The sequence below is a fragment of the Petaurus breviceps genome, unplaced genomic scaffold (genome assembly GCF_028583685.1).
Source record: "Petaurus breviceps papuanus isolate PSGF00001 unplaced genomic scaffold, PetGlider_PUasm1.0 174, whole genome shotgun sequence".
In the NCBI taxonomy this organism is placed as follows: Eukaryota; Metazoa; Chordata; class Mammalia; order Diprotodontia; family Petauridae; genus Petaurus; species Petaurus breviceps.
In genome coordinates, this window is record NW_027185761.1 from 15,976,154 (window position 1) to 15,995,638 (window position 19,485).

The following is a 19,485-nucleotide window of genomic DNA, read 5'->3' on the forward strand; positions in this document are numbered from 1 at the left end:
ATTGTTTAGAAAGTTTTTTTGAGAATTTTATTGTCACTCCTTAAAATCACTATAGGCACCACAACAGTCACAAATATAAAGCAGTTCGAAAATCAGTGTTCTAATCAGCCCCATCTCCAGTAATCACAACTGGAAAACTCAAGAATTAGAGAGGCAAAGGATAAGAATGTCAAAATAAGTTCTATCTCTTCCTCATAATTTTGCTTTGTCTATTAGATTTCAAAGCCATGGGATGGGAAATACATTTAACATTTGTGTTTTTAAATGGCTTGAAACAATATATTTTACTAATGTTCTTTACAAATAGTACACATCACATAAGTTATTAGTAATAAAAATAATACCTTCCCACCACAAAAAAGAATAAAGTCACATATACTTTCTTTGCCTCTCTTTCCTTTAGAGTAGAATGATAAATGTTATGTCACAAAAGTTATCATTATAACCAATCCACTAGGAAGGAGAGGAAAATGATTTAATTTTGACAACTAAATGAACTTTGACAAACGATTTAACTAACACTCAAACCAACTACCCCTGATAAAAATCTGCCAGTTTTGCTACTTTGATGAGAAAAATTCATCTTCAATCTATATTACAGAAGTCTTCGTTACAGAACCCATGCATCTGTATGTGGAAGAAGGTACGGATTGGTCTAGAGACTATGCAGAACACTTTGGGCCAATCACGAAGGCCAATCAGGCCCACCTCTGCTAATCTTGATTTTATCTTCATTCATACATCATTTTCATTTTACTTTCATCACTATAAATAGCAAGAAATAGCTTTCCCAAATACTTTCTTTTCTTTGTTACCTCAATCTGGATAATGCACCAGGCTAAAGGATGGAGAGGGAAGCATCGTAAAAGGCAGGAGAAAGGAGAGGAAGGAAGACACTAAGAACAGTTTACATCAGGCCTGTCCACTTGCAGCCCACCAAAAGATTTCAGGCTGCCCATGAAGAATGTAGAGGACGTAGGTTGTGCAGGCCTGGTTTACAATGACAATGTTTTATTGTGACAAATGCCTTCCTATTCACCGTCTCATTTGGCCCTGACCACAACTCTGTGTGGCATATGATATACATAATCACTCCATCTTTCCAATGGGGAAATTGAAGCTCAGAAAGCTGAAGCGACTCCCCTACAGTCACACAGCTATAGTAACTGCAGACACAGGACTATAACCCCAGTTCTGGCAATCTTTTCATCAAAAATTACAGTTCTCCTCTCCCAGAAGGACAAGAAGCACCGTAAGGAAAGAGGACAAAGAAAAAGCAGGAGAATAGAAAAAATAACGAAGGAGGAAGGGAAAGACATCTAAGTAGGGCATGAGGATGATGAAGGAAGAGACAAAATCAGGGACCTGTGAGAAGGAGATCTAAGAGGAAAGCCTAGGGAAAAGGATCCTAGACAATTAGCTGCTGCCCATTCACAGAAAGGAAAACAAGCTAGCTTCATTGCTGACTTATCCATTCATCTGACAGACATTTCCTGAGTACCTACCATGCATAAGACATGGAAATCAGGCATCAGAGGAGAAGCCCATACATCACAGCATGACCCCTGGTATCAGACTCTACGAGAAGAAGGTCTAAGAAACTGTGATGGCACAGGTGGCTATGTGTATATGCATGACCACAGGAACATGCATACATTTTGAATAATCCAGGAAATATTCAGATACTTTCATTGATCAAATAACATGATCAAAACTGGTTCTGAGGGTTACTTGAGAAGGAAAATTATAAACTGTGCAGCTATATAAGCGCTTGAAAACTCTTGCTACCAAAGATCCCAGGGTGGATCTACAGTCTAAAACTTCCCACAGAATCCACAGGAAAATTTTCACATTGTTAATTCTATGCATCCAGATATTGAGAGTCTAGATGGAGAAAAGCTCAAGGAAGCTGTTATCACTGACAGGACTTTGATTTTTTATAACATTATCTGAAAGACATGAAAGGAAGATACTGGAGACCAAAATCCTGCTGTTGGCATGACATCAATTTACAAGAGGTAAAATGTTCAAGACATTCCCATTGTAACACCAGTAAATGACGTGGTCCTAAAGGTTCTGAAGAAGAGTGACAGTGAGATTCATCTTCTCAAATTATTGACCTATTGGAAGCATCCTGCCATTGCTCTTAATTCAGGCAGAAAAATTCACCACATTTCCAAAGTCATAGATTTGCATAAATTTAGAGATAGATAAAACCTTAGAAATTTCCAACCCTTTCATTTTACAGATGAGGAAACTGAGGTAAAACAAGAATTTGCTCAAGGCCACAAGGCAAATTAGTGGCACAGTCAAGGCCCTCGCTGTAGGTCCTCAATTCCCAAGTAAATGATCTTTCTAATAGGCAATGATCCCTCCTATTATAATGCACAGAGAAGATGACCAGATGAAAGCTATGACCACCTAAGAATCCTGATCCAATACAGAAGTAAAAGAACACAAACAATGTTTGGATTTATACAGTATATTTGTTTCAAAAAGCTAATAGAAAAATAAGTCCTATGCTAGAAAATTGTATAATCCCACAAACCCACTAAGATCACTTAAACTCTCTGTCCCTGAACCCTCAAGTCTCTCAAAAGGGGATTAAACATCTGCCCATATACTTTAGTGTTGCAAAGACACAGTTAAAACCTCATGGGGGATGGGCAAGTCTCAGTATGAAGTACTGAATATTTTCAAAGATAGTTTTATTAAGTTCAAACATTACAAACACATACTCTTTCTCAGCAAGAGTATGTGTGTGTGGGCGCGCGCATCTGTCTGTCTGTCTCCCTCATTATAAGCTGGAAAGGACGCTGGATCTGAAGCCCAAGAACCTGAGTGTGAATATGAGCTCTGCCCCTTATTGCCTATGTAAGCTGCTCCATGTCTCTGGGCTCATGTACAAAATGAGGAGCTACAACATCAGATCTCAAGGTTTCCTTCCAGCATTACATTGTTGATGATGATGAGAGCTAACAAGAGGTCCTGCATGGAAAAGCCACCATGGTTACCAGGAGAACCTTGGAACTCGTATAAGAAGATGTAGGTTCAAGGCCTTACTTTCTAGCTCTGTGGCTCATGGACAAGTCACTTTCTGTGCAACAGTTCCTTCATTTGTAAAATGGGGAAACCAATACTTCATTCAGCTGCTTCCCAGGGCTACTGTAAGAAATATTCGTTATTATCATAATGGTGACTTATAATGAACATATCAATTGATAGCATGTAAGTAACTTATGGAAGACTTAAGAATTCTTAGAAACATTTTTGTTCTCTTAAATACTTTAGATATTCTCAAGCAAACTTATTTATAATATTAGTTTGCACAATAAAAGAAATAAATATAAACTTTAGTCCTCTAAATTACTAGAAATTAAAATTTTATGACATTTCAATTAAGGAAAGTTGGCTACATATGAAAAAGTGACTTGAAAAGTATAATTCTTACCCTTTGATACAGCAATACCACTAATAGATCTGTATCCCAAAGAGATCACAAAAAAATGGAAAAGGACCCACATGTACAAAAATATTTAGAGCAGTTCTTTTTTACAGTGGCAAAGGACTGGAAACTGAGGAGATGCCCAACAAGTGGGGAATGGCTGAACAAGTTGTGGAAAATGAATGGAATGGAATGATGAGCAGGGGGGCAGCTAGGTGGCATAGTGAATAGAACACCAGCCCTGGAGCCAGTAGGACCCGAGTTCAAATTCAGCCTCAGACACATGACCCATTTACTATCTGTGTGACCTTGGGCAAGTCACTTAAACCCAATTGCCTTGCCTTCCTCCCTCAAAAAACAACAACAACAAAAAAAGATGAGCAAGTGGATTTCAGAAAAACCTGTAAAGACTTAGATCAACTGATACTGAGTGAAGTGAGCAGAACCAGGAGCACATTATACACAGTAACAGTAACCCTGGGCCATGATCAACTATGATAGACTTAGCTCTTCTCAGCAATGCAATGATCTAAGACAATTCCAAAAGACTCATAAGGGAAATTCTATCCACATCCATAGAAAGAACTGATGGAGTCTGAATGCAGATCAAAGCATACTATTTTCACTTTTTTTTGTTTTTTCTTTCTTGTGGTTCTTCCCTTTTGTTCTCATTCTTCCTTCACAACATGACTAATGCAGAAATATGTTAGATATGATTATACATGTATAGCCTGTATCAGATTGCTTGCTGTCTTGGGAATGGGGACAGAAAAAATTTTGGAACTCAAAATCTTATCAAAATGACTGCTGAAAACTATCTTTAGATATAATTGGAAGAAATAAAATACTATTAAGCGGAAAAAAGATTTTAAAAAAGAAAAGTATAATTCTACTTTAATGAATTTCAAAGAAGAATAAAATTATTCCCACTGCATCCAAACTCCAGCCTAATGTGAGGGGATACACAGGAGACAAATACACTGTTATCTCATCATAGAAGATCACCTAGTCCAACCTCCTCATTTCACAGATGAAGAAGCTCAAACCTGGACTAATCCAAGGGCAGAAGGCAGTAAGTGACAGAACCCAGAGTCTAATTCAATTCGAGTGTTTTTAAACAACTACCTCGTGCTACTATTTGGGCAACTAGGCGGCTCAGGAGATAAAGAGTGTTGAGCCTGGGGTCAAGAAGAGTCCTCTCTGAGTTCAAATCTGGTCTCAGACACTGACTAGCTGTGTGACCCTGGGCAAGCCACTTACCCCACTTGCCTCAGTTTCCTCATCTGTAAAATGAGTGGCAAACCACTCCAGGGCTGGAGGGAGGAGCAGCAGCACTGGGGAGTGGCGGGTTCCTATGACTGTCAATGGCAGTAGATTAGCAGCTGCTGCAGGTGCTAAGGAGCAAAGTGGGTCCCTTCTCCTCTCAATGATGGCTCCCCAGGCCAGGCTGCTCTAGGGATGATTCTATTCCCTGTTTCCTCCAGTGTCTGAGGGGAGATGGTGGTAGAGGTGGTGGTGGTGGTTTGACTTGGTCATCAAAGTTGTGTGGAATATGGTGTAGATGAGAAGAAGTAATATGCAAGGAGTCTAGGAAGAGAGACCGAAAACAATCCAAAGGGCTCTGAATGTCAAGCAGATTAAGGGTTACTCAGACCTTGGTCCTTTCACCCCGACTGCAGGGTTCTTGCCAATTACATCACATAATGCTACACAGAGCAAAATGTTCAATGATGACTATATTTGAAGCTGTCATAAATATGAGTTGGAGACAGGACAGAAGGCAAAAGGGGAAACTTTTTTTAAAGTAATATTTATCTAAATAATATTTTCCACAAACCTCAAACAATGTTGATGATGTAGAATAATTGGGTTTTATTGTGTTATTTTGGTCTGAATCTGTGTTTTCATCCAGTGTGGAAAACCCCCTCTGATAATCAGCCACTTGTCTTTACCTATCCCCTTCAAGGGAAGTGGGAGAAGAAAAGATTTGCTCCTGATCACAGGGCTGGGACATGACAAAGGTGAGATACAAACCAGATCTTCCTGGGTCCGAGGCTGGCCCACTAGCCAATACACGACCCTGCCTTTCAAATGGACCTAACACCAGATGCCAGGGCAATTTGAAACAGGAAATAAGGGCTTCAGAGGGTCTGGGTTCAAAGTAGTAACAGAAAGCCGGATGTGCACTTTGGATCATTTAATGTCAGTTACTATAGAGCACCCTGGCAGATATTAAAATGCGGCAGAGGGTGAGATAAAGGGTGGAGGGCTATAAGAGGCAAGTGAATAGCTCAGCTTAGGGCAGTGGGGGAAATAGGGTCACTGGATAAATGGAAGCAGTCAAGTGGAAAAAATAAATAAGAAAAGTTGCAACTTTTTCACACAACAAGGAAAACCCTTTACATCAGGTAGTTTTGCAATGGATCCTTCATACCTAGAATGGCCTCCCCCCCATTACCTCTGGTCATTAAAATTCTGTCCTTCCTTTATGACCCAGCTTGTGAATCGCCACCTGAAGCCTACCCTGATCTACCCAACTATGTGATCACTCTGTTCTTGAATTCTCCCATTCGGAACGGCTGGATGATGCCCTTTGCCCTTTCCATTCCTACCTTGCTCTTTCCACTGGGAATCCATCCATGCTACCTGGATATGGAGTCACAAATTCTACTCCTTCCAATAAAAGGGAGGACTTCCGGGCCTCACCATCGGCCCAGCACTTAGGTATTGCCTCCCCCCATTAGAAGAGGAGCTCCTTTGGAGGAAGAGTTGCCTCCTTTGTCCATTTGTACACTCTGCATGGATCTTGGCTTCTGCCTTCCTTTGTCCAGTATTATATGGCTCCCCCTGCATCTATAATATCACTTACACTGCAATTCTTGTCTATTCATCTTACTCTCCTTTAGTTAGCAAGTTTTTGTGGATGAGGACCATGGCTTGTTTCAGCTTTTTATCCCCAGAGCATAGCACAGTAACCAGAACATAACTTCAGAAATATCTGTGGGATTTAATGCATAAAAATCAGTTACAGTATGTCTTATACACCAAGTAGTCTGGAGTCCATTCAAGAAAGTCAGATAATAGAATGAGTTCCTAATTCTACTCAACAGCCATATGCGAATAATGACAGTGGTATGCCTATCTTATCCATATCTCAAACTCTACCACCTCCATGAAACTCCTGGTCATGCTAGCCAATTCAGCAAACACCTATCAAGATGCCACCTGAGTGTCAGACACTGTGCCAGGAGGTGGCAATTCAAAGACATGGCTGAAACAAGGCTTGCCCTCAAGGAGCTTTACTTCCATTAGAGGAAAAGAACATACAAAGATAAAATTAGAAACAAAATGTAACAAAGTAAATTCTGGGGGCAGAAGACAGGTCTAACGAAAGGGGCAGAAGGCACAATGGGAAAGGACAGAGTAGACAGGGATCCAGAAGGAATGCTGCAGACATAATGAGTGTGAGGAAGATAGGAGTGACAGCAAAGGAAGGGAGCCTTGTTCGAGGCAAGCTCACAACTCAGAATGGCAAGGCCCTATAGTGGACTATTGTGCCTTTCCTGGCAGCAATGGCAAAGTGAGAGGTGAAAAGGGCAGGGGGAGAGGTACATATGTGGTGGTAGGGCAGGAAGATATGAGACCCTGGTCCTGCCTAATGGCCAAAGTAGGGGGCCACAGAGCCCTTGGGCCCATCCACACATAAGGGATGAGGTATGCCTGAGGTACTTTCCTTTCAGGATTAGGTACAGAAAGATTCAATAAGACCTGGTCCCCTGCCCCCAAAAAGCCTGCAATCTGGTAAGGATAAGCCAAGTACACAGTAAGTATAACTTATCTTAACTGTCTTTGATCCTGGACAGAACAAGGGAATACCAGAGTGTTAGGTCCTGACTAGAAGGGTCAGACAGCAGTCATTCTGGTGGTTGGAGACTGGACGGATTGAAAGAGGAGGAGATCTGAGACAGAGACCAAACAGGAGGCTATTACAATAATTGAGGCAGGAGGAGGTGAGGCCATGAACTAGAGAATGGTTGTGTTAATGGAAAGGGCTCAGATTTAGGAAATGTGGTGAAGCTAGATATGACAAGACACAGCCATTATCTATGTGGGATGGGCAAGAGCAAGGAGTCAAAGCTGACATCAAGGTTGGGAAACCTGGATGACTAGAAAGATGGCGGTGCCTTCCACAGCCGGGAAGTAAGAAAGAGGGGTGGGTTTGGAGAGAAAGACAATGTGTTCTGTCTTAGACAGGATGAGTTTGAGATGCTGACAGAACATCCAATTTGAAATAGTGAGTCATGCTTGACACATAGTAAGGACTTGCTTGCTGACTGATTGCCTGATTCTGTAAAATGAGGGGGACGGGAGGTTGAATGAATTATTTCTAAGGATGCTTCCTAAGAGTCTATGGTTCTGGGATTCAGTCTAGTCCATGATATTTTTCTGTCACATATCAATAGCAACTTCCTGCTCTATGACTGAACTGGAGTCTCTATAGTTAAAAGTTTTATTCTTGCCAGGAAATAAGTATGTAACACATGATTTCTCATACACTTTGCTATTTCTCCATGTCCCCTCCTCTATTCTAGACCCTAGAGAGGAAGGGGGGGAGGGGGGAAAAGAAATTGTTTAAAGACCACATTATGAAGTCTGGTATTATTTATTTTGTAAACAAACCAATGGCAATAAATTATGCTGAACTTTTAATAAAATGTTGTACAAGATCTTATGTCCATGTTTTGCCAAGATAAAAAAAGAGAGAGAGAGAGAAATGCCTTGAAGAAAAGATTACAAAGGGGGTTTCCTGTTATGAGATACGGATGCATTTCCTTTACCAAAAACAGACTGATCAAAATGCCAAATTGAAAATTATGAAAACTACAAACAGGTGATCAATTTGAACTTGTTCTTCTACTGCTAAAAACTACCCAGAGACCTGGCTGGAAAGGTGCCCAGAGTGAAGGCATGTTGGCAACAGTATCCTATACCTCCCTCTAAACTATGGCAGAAAAGAGGCATTCAGCCACCAAAGGGAATGACTGTGGTTGCAAAGGTGGCACTTTCTCCGTACTGCCAAGTAGAAGCACAAACTATTTTGGGAGTCAATAGGATCAGTGGAGGTTTTCTCATTGTTCATTTCCCTTGTTTACCTTTAATCCATAGCTGACTAAATGTTTAAAGGGGGGGAAAGATCATGACCAGGCCAAGTCCATTCCAGCTGTGCATAAACAATGAGCAGAGCATCTGCCAAGAAAGATGCTGCATCAGCAGGAGAGCTCAGAGTGTCTGTATCAGCCCCTGGCCCCCCATGTCACTCACAGTGCTACGAAAAGAGTGTCTATTACCCCAGTGTATCATGAAATCACCACATGGCACAGATGAAGTGGGACCTGGATTCATCAAGTCTAATTCCTTCATTTCACAGAGGAGTCAAGTGAGGTTGAGAGCAATGTCACCCGCATTGCTAGTTAGGGACAAGGATGACAATACAGGGCACTTAGATCTAGTCAATCTTGTTTATTCTTGGCCAAAATATTAGCAGCATGCACTAATGTAAACTAGCCATTCAAAGCAAAAGAACTCTGGCAAGTGGAAAATGCTGTTAGTGATCACAGACAGTCAGGCTGGAAGGGAGCCCAGCAGCCATACAGTCCAACCCAGATCTGAAAAGAAGTCTCTCTGTAATCTCCCTGATAAATGGTTATCAATATAGCTTCAATATCTCTACCTTCACTCCTCTCTCTTCTCCCCAGTCTGTCAGGACACTCCTCTCTCCTAGTTCTCCTCTGGCCTTTCTGACCATTCCTTCTCAATTTCTTTGCCTGGATCTTTAGTCAAGTCATGCCTTCTAACTGTGGCTTTCCTACAGGGCTCTGTCCTACAAGGCTCTGTCCTAGGCTCACTTGACGGGTCTCATCAGCTCCCCTGGATTCAATTACCATCTATATGCAGATGATATCCAGCTGGAAGCTCTCTGCTGACTTCCAGTTTTGCATCTCCATCTACTGATCAGACACCTTGAGGAGGATGTCCTGTAGACAACTTAAATCCAATATGTCTGAAACTGAACTTATTAACCATCTCTCCCTCCCCCTAAGCCTTCTCCTCTTCCTATCTTCCGTACTACTGTAGAAGGCGCTACTATCATCCAGTCACCCAGACTCGAAACTTAAGTTTTATCCTCCATTCCTCACTATTATTTCTCAACCCCCAATCCTGTCAGTTTTACCATGGTAACATCTCTCTATGCACTTCCTTCTCTCCTCTGACACTGCCACCACCCTGATTTTGGCCCTCATCACTTGCCACCTGCACTATTGCAAGTCTCCCTACCACAAGTCTCTCTAGGTTCTAACTCATCCTTTCCTCGGCTGCCAATGCACAGGTCAGACCACGCTCCCCCAGTTCCTCAATTCAATACTTTCCCATGGCTCTCTATCACCTCCAGTATCAAACAGAAAATCCTGTTTGGCATTCAAAGCCCTTCATAACCTGTCTCCCCTCCCCCTTTCCAGTCTTCTTATATCTTATAACCCACCACATACTTTGCCACCAAGTGACACTGGCTTTATTACTATTTCTTGAACAAGATACTTCATCCCCCAAAGCTGGATGTCTTCACTGGTTGTCCTCTATGTCTGAAATTCTCTTATTATTTCTGCCTCTTGGCTTTCCTGAAGTCCCAAGTAAAATTCCAATCCCCTTTCATTTGAGCACCTTCTTTCCATGATTTCCAGCTTCTCCTATCTATATTTTATTTGTACACAGATGTTATCATTCTGAGTTCTCTGTTAAATTATGAGCTCCTTGACAGCAGTGACTGTCTTCTGCCTTTTTTTGCACAGCACTTAGGATAGAACCTGTCAAAAGCAGGCACTTACTAAACATACTACCTGGTCATTCTTTAGAAAGCAGAGCACCCACATGCATTTTTAGATGACTAGCACTTGACTTTTTCAAATACTGTCCAGTTAATGGTGTATAAGGTTTTCCCTGCCCATGAACAGGCCTCATATGGAGCCCTGATGCAGAACCCATTAGGCTCTGGGCCACAGGGATCCCTACACCCTTCCAATTAAGTGCTGATTTCCAAGCTTGAACCTCATAGTTACTAACTGTCAAGGTCAGGATTCAGTCCAGGCCTTGCTGACTCCAAGTCTAGCACACCAGCCATGAGGTGAGACAGCACCCTCCAATACAGTCTATCTCCAAACAAGACAAAAAGCATTTACTAAGCTCCTATCATGTGCCAGCTACTATGCTAAGCTCTGAAAATTAAAACAAACAAGAAAAGACAGACCTGACAGTCTAGCTAGGTAGACAACATGTAGATAACTCTGTACAGGCAAGATGTGGACAGGAAAAACTGAAGATAATCTCAGAAGGAAGGTACTAGAATTGAAGGGAACAGGGACACTCCCTGTAGATTGTGGGATTTTAGCTGGTTCCCAAAGGAATGTAGGGAACCCAGTAAAACAGAAAGAACATTCCAGTCTTGGGGGACAAGCAAAAATGCTGGGATTCAGGAGGGGAACTGGTTGAACAGAAGAGTACCTGGTGGTGTGTAAGCTGAAAGAAGCCTGGAAAGGCAGGGTTAGGATGGACTTTAAAAGCCAAACAACACTCCAAGAGCTTCTGGAAAACCCCACCACTAATAGTAAAGGTATAGCGAGTATACTAAAAGTAAAGTGAGTTTGCTCTTTGAGAAAAACCAAACAAATAAATAAACCTAAAAACAAAGACTTGTCCAAGGAGAAGTCCTCAAGGTTGCCCCATCTATGACACATCCTATGCATGACTGTAGGCAAATCACTTAACTTCTAGTGCTCTAGGCAACTGTAAAACTACAGAGTGCATAAAAGGTGGTGACCGCCACTGGGAAAAAGGAGTTTTCTCACCTAGGAGTCAGTGAAATTGCAGGTCCAATCTCTATCCCTATGCTTCAGTGAAGGAAGCCCCTGATGCATACAAAGACAATTCTCATAAAGATTTTAGAGAGACAGAAAACAGGTATAAGCACCTATTTGTGTGCTACATTTATGTTTGTTCTGGCAACAATTAAGTGGAAAGCAAGGTATAAAGTCTTCTCTGGAAGAGAAGACCATCATCATCAAAAAGAAATGACCATCATCAAAAGAAATAAAGAACTCCAGGCGACTACTTGGTTTGGTCAACATTTATTACTTGCTTCCAAAGCCCAGAAATCCTAAGACAGAAGTTTCACAAGTCATTTAAAAACACTAATTCCCAAGAGAATTATTCTTCATTCCAGCCCTATTTAACTCACAATCATCCCCAGTCCTTTACTCCTTCCCTAACATAGCAGATCTCTGCTGTTTCCCTACTGGAACTGACCTCTCCTCCCTTCCATCCTGGAAGACTGGGTCAGTCCCCACCTCCTATATGTTAAATCTCTTCTGACAAGAGTCACAGAAGCTTAAACTAAAAAGGGCTTTAGAGCCATTGGCTCTAGACCTTACACTGAACAGATGGGGAAGTTGAGACGAGATTTTTGCTTGGTGTGAGAGATCAGAGGAGATTCCCTCACATCCCTTGCATACCTATGTTGCTGCAATCAGGAATGGGTAACTGTCTGGATTTCTACAAGAAAAATTCAACATTTCCAGAAAAAAAACCCACAAATCTTGTTTCACATATGCATGGAAAGAAGCAGGACCAAGAAGAGATGCGTGCAAACCATTTCAAACTGGAGATTTTAACTGTAAATATTTTATTTCAAAGAAAACATTTTAAAATATTTGTGAGGTCTCACTAAAGTCCAAATGTTCAAACCTTTTCATTTGGCAAGCAAAGTGGTTATTTTGAGACAAACATCTGTTATAACCACAACAATGAGGCAGGGGTGAGGTGGGGAGAGAATGTTTCCATTTCAGAAATATTTTCTCAAGAAACAATAGAATTTGTGGACTATGCAAAGGATCCCCAACCAGCAGATCAATATTTCAGAAGCCTTACCTTTTACCAAATGCAAACCAACTACCATCAATAAGCACAGGTAAGCCCAACAGTGACGAGAACAGCATAAGCCCTGCTTCCAACCTAGTCCTACAGCCTTTAATAAGAATAACTACTTTGAAGAAGGGACCACCATTCCTGTCATTCCCAATATCAACTGCCCCTTTACCTGGGAATAGTAGCACCCCCAACCAAGAGGAGAGACTGGAGTCAGCATGCCAAACAGACCCTGGTAGAGATGGTCCAGAAACCTACAACCGAGAATCCTGGGAATAACAGTGCCCCCTAGGCCACTGGCCCTACTTACAGCTCACAAGAGTTGGCAAATGCCTCTCTACGTGCTGTAACTTCTGCTTCCTTAGCAGCCATAGATAGTAAATAAAGACCCAGAAAAGAAAGCTCTAGCCACCAAAGTCCTCGGCATCAGCAAGAAAACAGGCAAGTTTTTTTTCCCCCAATGGAAATTATACTAAAAACAATGCATTTCTACCTGCCTTGCTACTACAAGGACCACTGGGTTTTTTTCTCAGCTGTCGCTGAGACCAACTGTCTCCAACCACAAGAATGGGGAGCTCCTTTAGATCAGAGGTTGGCTCACTTTTCTATTTGTCTCCCCTGTGCTTAGAACAGTGCCTGACACATGGCAAGTGCTTAATAAACGGCCTTCATTGCTTCATTCATTGCCTAGTATATCTCTCAGTTGGCTGCCATCACTTAAAGACCATTCCCCTGAGAATCTGTTTTGCTTGACTCTGGGTAATTGTTATAAAAGTCTTGGGGTTCCCCCCCCACCTTTCTCAAAGAGGAGAGAGGGAGGGAAGTGGCAAAGAAATTAATGTTTGGTAATTTTTTTAAACACAATTTAATTTTAAAAAGATTACTCCCCTTAGGCCCTATCCACAGCCCTACGTTTTGCCATTATTCCCAATAAGACAGCAGCATTTCTTCCCATGATTAAGGACTTACTGTCAACATTCCCCCCACCCCTTCCCTCAAGGGCTTTATTGTCTGAGCTCTTTATCCTGAGTCCCAATCTCAGGAACTCCACTGTAGAGACTCTACTTTCCCTTCACCCTCTAGCAGAAACTTCAAGGCACTAGGAAAAAGAAAAGTGGGATCTCTTTCTCAAAAGTCTGGGAGCTCTCTCAGACTGCATCATTTATTCAGAAGATGATTTGCCATCAGAGTTAAGTCTATACCACAAAATCTACACAAGGACAGACAATCAACAAGCATTTATTAAGTGATTGCATGTTGGATACTGCCCTACGTGCTGAGGATACAATGACATTTTCTAAACTGGACTTGTTTTCCAGGTTGTCAGAAATTGGTGGGGCAGACAGGAAAAAATTGGGGATCAAAACAGTATAGCTATTTAAGAGACTTTAAAAAGTGGCATTCAATAGTGTCCCAAAACGAAAATTGAGGACTTGGCCTTAGTTCGCAGATGTCCTTGGATATATCCTGGCATCTGGTAACTTGCCAGACAAAGGTCAATTAATTGGGAAGGTCAGAGCAGGGCAAGAAAGCTGAATGAGTACATTTTGTCTATCTGGTAACAAAAAAGGAAAGTTCAAATCTGACAACGATTCAAAGAAAATTGGTAAATGAGATACATGATCATTGGATGAGTCTGGCAAAGTGCTAAACTGGGCCTGTGTTTACACTTTTGTTCTCAGACTTCATTATCCGGGTTTTAACACCCTTTTACTATACTAAGAATCCCAAATAATACCAACAACCATCAATTAAATAAATAAACCATTAGACCAAGCACAGCAGTGCTGACAGAGGCATAAGCAACTAATCTGCAGATCATTGTCAGATACTGGCAAGGCTAGGGACATTAGCTATGGCCTACATAGCACATGTACACATACTCGCATAAGCACATTTCCTCTAAAGCCCTATTAATTAGAGTAGGATCCAACACCAGACATTCACCCTTTAAGTAAGGAAATAAAGAAGCTGAAATTGGAAGATATAATTAACAAATCCCTATACTGATGTAATCAAAGAGTGTTACTGTTTTCATTTATTCCTCGATAGTGTCTGGCTTGTGTGTTGACTTTTCTGGAGGTCAATTAGAGCTGATTTCGTCTCTTGAGATGCATACTCCAGGGTTTTCTCAAACTACAGCTTTCCCCTTCAGATATTTTTCCTTCTTTTGTCTACAGCAAGCACTGAAATGTAGCTATTGCTGCTGCTGAAACTATTCTCAGCTGCCTTCCACACCAATCATCAAAACACTCTGAGGCCTCATGGAAACCAAAGCTGGTGGGAAGAAGGGTACAAATTTTGAAATGATTTCCATCCCCTCCTTTCCTTTTTCCATTTTAATTAACACAATTTGTCTTATTATGGCCTCACTTGTGAGGCCTATGCTTAAGTTTCACATGGTGCTCCCCAAGGCTCCATTCCAGAGCCCAGACTCTCTATACTGCCTCCAGGCAATCTTCAAAACAATTAGCAACACCATTTATTCTTCTGGGGGCCCCAAACATATAAACCCAGTTGCTTCCTCTCATTTTCATCAATGTTAAAACTCTGCATTTCTCATCTCTGTTTCCCCTGGACAGGGAGGCGAGATATGCTGCCTCAAGTTCAGGTTCCTATCTAATAGCTCTGGTCCAAAATACAGAAGACCAGGTCAGAATCCTCACTGGCTACAGCACCGAAACCAACTCCCTGCACTTTTCTGAACCTCAATTTCCAGATCTATCAAATAGGGATAATAACATGCCATATGTACTTCACAGAGTTGTGGCAAGAAAAGCACTTTGAAAACTTTAAGGTGCTATGTAAATTATAATCATCAATCAAGTTAGTTGGGACCTTAGTATTTCTACTACCAAACTGAAACTGAGTATATAATTAATAAGTCTCTAAGACTTCAGTTCTTCCAATTCACACTAACCAGGTAATATCAAAGCCTACTGATGGCCAGTGAGTAAAGTCACATCACAGGACTTCCTGCCACAGGAATTAAGAGCTCTGTCTTCTGTCTGCTAATTAATAATGGGCAACCTTGTTACTGTGATAAAAACAGTATCTCCTGACACTGCTAAAACAGTTGGAAAAGCATAACCAGTTAGTCACACCAGTTAGAAAGGTGGCAGAAATATTAAAACATGAGATTAGACATCAATGCAAATTTCCTACAAAAACTCAGGAAAGCATTTTGGAAATCGTCCAAGCTCTGAGGAATATGGGAGATTCCAAATATTTTCTACTAAAGACTTAAGAAAACACACTAGGGTAACTGTCCTATGGGCCTGTTCTTTCTAAAGGGTGAGGAGCTCAAAGAGTGTTTTCCAGGACGTGCAGTGGGCCAGTGAAAATAAATTCCAATTCTGTAATACTGCATGACCTTCCAAGAGTCACTCAATCTTGCTGGGCCTCAGTTTCTTCAACTGAGAAAATCAGAGAATAGTCCTAGAAGACCCCACCGGGCTCTGAATCTACAATCCTTTTAGCCCGAAGAACCCTGCTGAGCAATATTCTTAAAAGAAACTTCCCTAGAATACTTAGCTTCTTTGTTAATGCTTCTATTGACTAATTTTTCTTAGTACTTCATGTGTGTCCTAGAGAAGTAAATATAGGGCATAGAGAATCTCAGAGTTGGAAAGGATCAAGGAATTTTCCTGTCTGACTTCTCCAAGTTCTCTAACCTAACTGAAGATCTCTGGTCACAAGGAATTCATTACATATGCAGGAAACCTAAGCTGAAAGACTTTTCTGCTCATAGATTCAATTTTTTAAATTCACAAATGCACTCAGATGAAGATTTTCTTTTAATAAATCTATTTTTCCACTACAATCAATAACTGTGCTAAGTACAGTTCTACACTACTTAAGAGATATGAGACAAAAAGAAAATATGGTCTCTGTTCTTAAGGAAATGACAATCTGGTTTAGGACTGACAAAAAATATTAGGCTATAATGAAATTCCTGAACAGGTATAATATAACAAATAAGTGAGTGCAATTCAGCATACATATTTTGAGGGGATGCAAGTTGAAAGTACACATGACATTGTTGATTCATATGGAGCTTGAAATCAACTAACATCCCTAAGTCTTTTCACATGTACTATCACTTAAACACATTTGTCTTCCCTGTTCTATATTTGTATAGCTGAATTCCTCCCTTTTTTTTAAAAAAAATTAAGAGTAGGAATTTGCATTTATCTCTTTTAAATTGTTAATTTTGGCCCCAAATTCTGATCCCTAAAGATTTTTTGAATTTGAATTCTGTCGTTCAAAGTATCAGCTATTCATTTCAGTTTTGTGTTACCCATAAATTTGATAGCCAAGATTCTATGTCTTCATTCATGTGATGGATGTTGAACATAATAAGTTTAAGGAGACTACCAGAAACAACCCTCTAGGTAGACATGAGTCCAAGATGGCAATTAATAGAGTGAAATGAGCATCAGACTGGAAGTCAGAAAAACCTCTGTCTGATCCCAGATGTTACTTATAGGACCTCCAGCAAGTATCCCATCTCTCTGCATCTCAGGTTCTTTAGTCAAATGAGGGTATTAGACTAGATGACCTCTAAGGTCCCCACCAACTCTAAATCCTCTGATCCAGTAATATCCATCTTTGGATGTGATCTTTAGACAAATCCACCTAGCTATACAATTATCCAGCCTACTTCTCCTTGACTGCAGAGAAAGACTGCCAAATGTCTGAGTGACACATCAGAGCCAAATGATATCTCCAGCATTTACCCGAACTAGAATCACAGGAACCCTATGAAAGGAGGAAATGTTACTTTGATATGACTTAGGGAGCCCATGATGGTTCTCAGTGATCATTTAAGTTTTTACCAACCAACTGCTTAATAACATATTCTAGACTTTTGCTGAGAACTGATATCAGTTGGTAAAATAAAAGTCTCCCTCCCCATCGTCGCCAATTCTTTTTAAAAACTGGGACATCTGCCTAACTCCAATCTCCTAATACTTTTATTGGTCTATATGATTCCACAAAAATTATGGATAGTGGCTTGGTGATTACAAAGTGATTACTTTAGTACTCTGAGAATCTAGGCCTAGAGAGCTGACTTTATATAAAGCAGCTAGATTCTTTAAAACAACAATTTCTTTACCTGTGCTTCAATATTTCTTTAACGATGTTTGTTCTAGCCTTTCTAGTGTTAAGATCCTTTCCCTTATCAGACAAGATTTTTTTTTTTAAAGGGTCAAACAGTTTGGCTTTTTCTCTATCATTTGAAAGCCTGGCAGAGGAGTTTGAACTTAACACAGTAGGCAACAGGGAGCCACAGGGAGCTCTTTAACAAAAAGCGGCATGATGCCAATAGTGGTTTCTTTTAGACCAATCTGGCAGGGGCAGACTAGGTGGACCAGAGAGGAACACGTGAGGGAGTGAAGGAAAAACAACTAAAATTTGGTTACAGTGTGTTGAACAAAAATATTTTAAAATCTAATAATGATGCAAAAATGTCAAGGTAGGAGAAATAGGAGGGTCATAGAGTCAGTGACAGTAAGGAATAAAATACAAAAGGATACTTGTATGTGCGGGAAGATAACAAGCTGACTTTTTAGTAGCTTAGGATTTCAGAAGACATAAGTATCTTCAAGTAGGTGTCCTGTACCAATCTGAAGATACCAGAAATCAGTGCTAGGGCTACAGATGTGGACTAGTGATATACAGATGGTAGCTGAAATCAGGGGAGTACCTGAACCTCTCTCAGAGAGTGTGGCGGAAAATACCTCTACTGTTTCTTCCTCTCATCCTTATCCATTAGGGAGACCAAAACGAACTGCCAGAGAAGTAAGGAAAAACAAAACTGTGCAGGAAGCAAAATGTACACACAGGGTCTCAAGAAGGAAAAGCTGCCTGAATGTCTTTTTCCTACAAAGGGCTCAGGAAGGTAAGAAGGGAGCTGAGAGTACCAGAGCTCTGCTTTCACATACTCTCTTAACTGGCCACAAAAAATTGCATAATTCTCTAGAAATTCCCTTGATTTTTCTCTCCCACTGTCACTCTCTAAATGTCCTTTATATTTTATGGTCTATAATGTGGTATGTAATCATCAGCATATACATTTGGAAAAGTGCCAAGTTTTACCAGAGTACACTAGAGAAATGTTTCCTCAACAGGTCTTTGTAACACTTTGGTTCATCAGAAATTCCTTGGTAGAACAATCCAAAGAAAAGTAAAAGGGGAGCCAACTAAGGTATGTATTTAAATATAGTATCTCCAAAACAAACACACTGGCCTAGTGGCATGTTACTAATACCTGGCCCTGTTTCCCAAGTAAAAGTTTCAGAAAGTGTTCCAACATCCTTTAGTGACAGCTGAGGGAAGGAAAGATACAAAGAACTTTTAAAAGTCACATAAAAAACACAGCCGCCTGAGGCTATTTAGTATGGCTGGATAGCATAATACTAGAATACAATACAGAATTAATGGTCATAATGATATCTGGTTAAAGGAAAGAAAAGGTTAAATTATGTTTAATACTCTAGGCTTTTTTTTAAACCAACTATAAACAACACTTAAGAAGTGTTCCTCTGGAGAGTGGTTCATTTGGGGAGGACTGCATGGTGGGAGCAGTGACTAATCACAGCTCCCAGACACCCCGAAATGTCATGGACCTACAAGGGGTTTGGGCAGGGTCTAATGCCCTCAGTTCTATAGATTAAGAGACTGAAGCTTAGAGAGATGAGGCCACTGTTCCAAGGTCACAGACATAATTAAATGGAGTTAGTACCTGAATCCAGGACTCATGGGTCCAGGTTGAGGGCTCTTTCCCCTAAAGTAGAAAAGTCCTTCATGTGCAATATTCCAATCCATTCTAATGGAAAACTCCCTTCATGGGATCCTACATTTCCAGGTGACTTTAAATAAAGGAGACATTATGGCCATTTTAAACAGCTGTTTTAAAGGGCTATCAGAACAGCAAATCAAGTTACCAAGGAACAAGTCAAAAAAGGATACATTCGCTATTCTCTGTCAACTGGAAATTCACTGCTAGGACCTTAAATATTCAAACAAAAAGCACTCCGTCCTCAAGAAGAGAGCAGCTC

The 19,485-nt window shown here is 40.7% G+C and overlaps 1 protein-coding gene across 1 annotated transcript in view; it reads right to left on the bottom strand.

Annotated features, from left to right (window-relative positions):
* The window catches only part of EEFSEC (eukaryotic elongation factor, selenocysteine-tRNA specific), a 332,250-nt gene that overhangs the window by 164,187 nt on the left and 148,578 nt on the right, over positions 1-19,485 (bottom strand). The window lies entirely within an intron of this gene.